Raw genomic sequence first — 5,687 nt, forward strand, 5'->3', positions numbered from 1 at the left:
GCCCACGGTTGTTATTTCTTAGGAAAGTTACAAGAAACTCACAAATGTGCAGTTTGTATATCATATAGCTAGTGTTCAGGTGGTAAAACATTGTAGTTTAACTATTTTTGTGTAAATTCCTCTAAAATCTCAAAATATGTGTTTGCCTTTCAGACTTTAGGCTAGCTTGGGGTTTTGTTTATGTCATTGTCTTGAGAGCGGTTACCTAATGAAATGTGGTATGTGGAAATGTAGATTTTTTTTCTTTTTCTCTGAAAGACACATAAGCATTGCGAAGCTTCTCACTGATGGCTTATGTTGGATTTGCACTTGTGGGTGGCCCCTGCGGCGAGAGACCTCCTAATCACAATAACCATCACGGTGGTTTTTACGGAATATTTTAAGTCCACTTGTTCCTATGAGAACTGAACCACCTCGACTACTGCTCTTGCCCTCCGTTCCCCCCACTGTTAAATGTAAGATCCTTCATCTGGGGGAGCCAGGCCGTAGGAACCAGAACGTTGTCGGGACTGCTCATTGGGATGTGTAGGAGGGGAAGTGGCAGCCGGCGGGTTCCAGCTGGGCTAAGGCCTGGAGCCGGGGGACCCTCTAGTGGGCTGAGGAAGGAAGTACATGGTGAGTTTGGTGATCGTTGACCAAATATTTTAACGCACAGGTTGCCCTGAGATAGGGGAAGCGTGTGTCTCCTGAGGAAGGGACTTAACAGGATCAAGGTGGCTTCTTGGAGGAGGTGATCCCAGTGGGGCAGGAGGCAGTAAATTCCAGGAATGGGAGGTTCTTTCTGGTCTTCTCTTCCTCTTGAGCTGGGCTGCTTTGCTTTCTAGCCAGTTACATTGCAAAGCTTTCTTCTGATTGCTTCCAGTGTCGAAGCCTGCTTTGGCCTCGGTTTCTCCTTGTTGCAAATTCAGCTCTACTTTTTTCTCTTTCTTTGTGTCTGCTGTGGAGGTGGTCCCTGGTCTTCCTGCCATGGGGACCACCATCACTCTCCACACCTGCTCCATCCTGGTTACCATGCTCCCCCATCCAGCTGGACTGAGTCATCACAGCATGGAGCCTCCTTTGAATTCATGTGCCAAACTTTATCAAAAGTCAGAGCCAAGGGAATGCATGACCCTGGGGGGCAGTGGCTTTATCTCTGGCCACACTTTGCCCTTTCTCTTTGGGCTCCATGACCCTCTATTGCCTTCTCCCAGGGCTGGTGACCGCCACCATCCCTCTAACCCCAGAGCCTTTGCACATGCAGTTCGCTCTGCCTGGACCCACCCCCTGCCCGATGCTTTAATTCCTGGTCAGATCTTTCCGATCTCAGCTACACGAATAAGCCAGGCTCCTAGTTATTACACTTCACCGAACACCCAGAATTTGGGGCCCCGATCTCTAAGCTCTTTTCCAAAAGCAGCATCTTCCGGTCCATTGTCAGGAATTATGCTGACATGATGGTTGTTGAGACTGAGGAAGCAGTGTGAGAGCCAGACCTCAAGCCAGGTAGATTACCCATGAGCCTCCACTGCTGGGTGCCAAACCCACCTGCCCCTAGGATGTCTCCCCTGATGTTCACACCTGGTGACACCTCTAACTGTGCTTTTGTTAACTGCTGTACTTTCATGTACTGAGAGAAGAAGAGTTCTCTTCATGTCCATCTTCTTACTAGAGGGTGGGCACTCCAGGCCAGGGTCTGTCTGGGTTGTTCACTCTTGTCTCCACAGTGCCTGGCCTATGGTTGGTACTGTAACCTGAGGCAGACCCTGCCCTGGCCTTTAGAGTCTCAACTTAGGACCCTTCTCCCTCACTGGTTTGCAAGTCCAAGTACAGCCTCAGTTGCCCAATGAAGGAACCACAGGTGGGATAAAGGCCCGAGAATGGGTTTACACAAATACTATACGTGCTGCACATCAAATGTGTGCCCCAGGTAGTACACACACAGGTGTGCCTTTGTGGATACCCTTGAGTATTGGGTCTCCTGCCGCGCGTGCTCGTGTGTGTGTATGAGAGAGAGAGAGGGAGAGAGAGGGAGAGATAGGTTGTTTGAGATGGGTGAGAAAGAGGGAGAAAGGGAGGGAGAGGACAGATGGAGATTGGGAGGGAGATGAGAAGGGGCATGAGATTGCGAGAGACATTGAGAGAGCTAGATATTGTGAGGGGTAACGAGAGATTTTGAGAAAGACATTGTGTGTGAAAGAATGAATGTTTGACAGAGATGGTGGGGGATTGATCAGGAGAGACTGGGAGAGGGAGAGATGGTGAGAGAGACATTGTAAGAGAGAGATTGAGAGGGAGGCTGAGAGACAGAATGGTGGAGAGAAAGATTGAGAAAGAAATTGAGAGATGGAATGAACAAGAGGGAGAGAGAGAAAGATTAACTGAGTGAGGCCAACAGAACCTAGGGTCCTTTTCCTACAAGTCAGGGGGCCCCCAGGGCCAGATGATTTGGAAATATTTGGATGGCCTGGCCCACAAACAGGAAAGGTTCACCTCTTGTAAGTGACAAAGGCTGTGGTGTGTGTGCACGTGTATGATGTTAGGCTGGGATGGTGGGCTCTTGGAGGTGGGTCTTGAACATGGGGTGCCTGCATAGTCATAGGGTAGGAGGAGTTGGTACTGACCCCTCCTGGTCCGTGCTTCCTACCCCTCTTTGGCCAGGACACACAGATGGGAGCTTGCTGAACTGAAGATACCCTTGAGTGCCTCTGTGAGCTTGCTCTGGAGGGGTAGAAGGGGATGGGCAGTTGGAGCCGTGATTTATGGGGGGGGCTGGGCATAGGAATCCACACCACAGATGCCTGGAGAGCAAGGTGGGCCAATCCTGGGAGCTGTCAGCGGTTGAGTGCGGTGATGTGTGGGGCTGTGCTCACCGCCATCTCCCAGCTTCACTCCCATCCCTGACGCTGGTCTTCTAGTTAGCAGATGCCCCCTGGGAGGAGGGCGAAGGGCTAAGAGTAGGCTCAGCCTGCGGGGGCTCCAGGAGGGCCTTGGGTTGGGATCTGAGGACAGGTCTGGGTGTGGGGGCAGCGCCCAGGTTGCTGGTGACCTTCCACCCAGCAGTTCTGGAGGACCTGCCCCTGCATGGTGTGTGGGCATGCGATCTGCATGCACCCGGAGTGGGTGTGGTGGGTGCCTGGCTGGGAGAGGGGTGTGTGTGCACATGCTCTGGGAACTCAGTGACCACTGGGAGCAGGCCTGGGTTGGGGGGTCTGAGATGGGAGGGGCCCCATGACCTGGGATGGAGACAGGGAGGCTCTTCTTCAGCCATCCCGGGAGGAATTCTGTGTGGCACTGTCTCCTGGGGTAGCAGACTAGTCTGAGGCTACAAGCACTCACCAGGCCCCTGGTTCCTGGAGACAGAGAGCCCAGGAAGTGTCTAGGAGCCTGGAGAACCGGGGGAACACAGCTGGAGTGGAGGGTGCCTCCTCACTCCCATCTTCCTGCTCTGGCCCTGAGGACCCTGCTGGGCTGCCCTCCCTAAGTCCGGGCGTTTGTGTCACAGGTGGGCCCTTTCCTGTCCTGCAGGGAGGCTCACCCTGGAGGGCAGAGGGGGCCTGGGAGGCTCTCCAAGGACATCAGGGCCCTCAGGTCTCCCTGGGCTGGGGGGACTGTGGCCCTGAAACATCTGGCACTTGGGTGGGAAGCGCTCAGCCGTGGTGTTGGTGTGCCTGTCCCATACTCACCTGTCTGTCCTTAACTGCTCACCTGTCACTCCCATCATCCCATACCAGTGCACGCTCTCCTCTACCTGTGCTGTGCAGGTGTGCCTGCCTGTGTCACATACACCTGCCACTGGTTACATGACTGTCCCACAGAATCCACCTTACCTCCCTGAAGTTACCTGCCACACACCAGTCACAGGCACCTGTGTGACCCAGCTGGCTTACTCCCTTCTCTGCCTTGGCCATCAGTGCCCTGTCCACGGTTGGTCTTGCAGACACTGAGGGTGGAGCTCAAGCTCAGGGAGAGGCATTTCACCAGCCCGATGTTTACTCAGCCTCCTTCAACCCCAGATTGTTTTGGGAACTCCCTCTTCCACCTGAGCAGCGGTGCTAGTGAGGATTTCCAGGCCTCCTCAGCTGGGCCCTCTGCCTGGTCCGTGGCCTGGTGTGGCCACATTCCTGAGCTGTGTGGGTCTCGGCCAGGAGCTGCTGTCCTCCCAGCCAGATGGGGCCTTTTGAGTCTCAGCCTGTCCCGAACCAGCCCTTCCTGTTGCCCAGCTCAGCTTGGTTCAGCTCTCTCCTTTCACACACCCCGCTCCGGTCTCCCACGACACCTGGGTCAACTGTGACCCTGGGGATGGGGGAATCACTGACTCTGGGGAGAGGGGCTCCCTCCAGCGTGGGAACAAGTTCTCATGGGGGTGGAGGGAGTCCCACTGCCAGAGAGGTGTGTCTTCAGAGAGGCAGAGGGCTGTGTCCATGATGGAGGAGGTCAAACTGAGCAGCCCTGTACCCCGCAGCCCGGGAGGCAGAGAGGCTGCTCACCGCGTGTCGTGTGGGGTCAGGAGCCGCGCGTGTGGGTGAGGGGGCCACAGAGTCTAAGGGAAGGTCACAGGAGCCCAGCCTGGGGGTGTCTCACGGCGAGGGGCCAGTGGGGAAGACTGCATTTAGCTCTGATATGGACTGACTCTCCCTCCCACCCTCTGTTCTTTAAAAAAAAAAAAATTTATATTTAAAGACTTTGTTATACTTGGTCTGATTGGAAAAAAAGAATACCTCATTGGCTTTGGGCCTGAGCACCTGGGTGGATGTTTTCCATTTTCCTGGAGGGTAGGGCAGGTTCATGTGGGTGCATAAATAGAAAATTCTGTTTTGCCCTTTGGAGATGCCTGCCGTGTGGAGCATATGAGTTTGGAGCTCAGGGGAGAAGTCAGGGCAGGACATGCACATTTTGGAGCCATGTGTTTATAGAGGTATTTGAAGTCATGGATGAGATCATGTGGAAGGAGGATGAGATCGGGAAAGAGAAGAGGCCCAGGCCTGAGCCCTGGGGTGTTCCCGCATGTATACCTCAGCAAGGGGGATGGAGCAGGGGCACCGGTGAGGCGGGCGGGCAGGGGGAGGGGCTGGATTAAGGTGGCATCCGAGAAGCCGTGGGGGAAAAGGGCTGAGAGAGGAGGACAGGGACAGCCGCGGGGGGTTCGGACCTTGAACAAAGCTGTTTGAGAGCAGTAGTGGGGGAAGAATAGATCGGAGCTCGTAGAGAGGAGGGGAGGGAAGGAAGAAGAGGCGTCAGGAGCAGCCAGCTCTTTGAAGTGTATCGGGCGGAGGTGCAGCAGCTGGAGGGGCTGGGGTCAGGGTGGGTTCTTTCAGGACACCGAGGCCTGTCTGAGACTCCCTGCCCATGTCCGTAAGAGCATGTACACTCCACGTGGGCATTCCCAGGGTTGTCTTCCCCACCGGACCCTGGTCCTGTGACTGCAGTGGTCACAGCTGTGTCCACTAGGAGCCCAGCGTCCGGCTCCTCCGGTGCTGGTGAATGTTGGTTAAGTGGTTGAGTGAAGGGGTCAATATTGTAAAGCGCTTAGAACACTAACAGGTGCATAATAAATGCTCAGTAAAAATGAGTTACTGTTAGCTGCGGACCAGGAAGTAGCTGAAGACGGGGTGACGGCAGTTCAGGAGGCCTTGCTCCGGGGCCGACGGGAAGCCACAGTGCCCGGCTGTAGACTGGACCAGGGTGGCGGCTCCAGGTGCCGAGGG

The sequence above is a fragment of the Eubalaena glacialis genome, chromosome 18, assembly GCF_028564815.1.
Source record: "Eubalaena glacialis isolate mEubGla1 chromosome 18, mEubGla1.1.hap2.+ XY, whole genome shotgun sequence".
NCBI lineage: Eukaryota > Metazoa > Chordata > Mammalia > Artiodactyla > Balaenidae > Eubalaena > Eubalaena glacialis.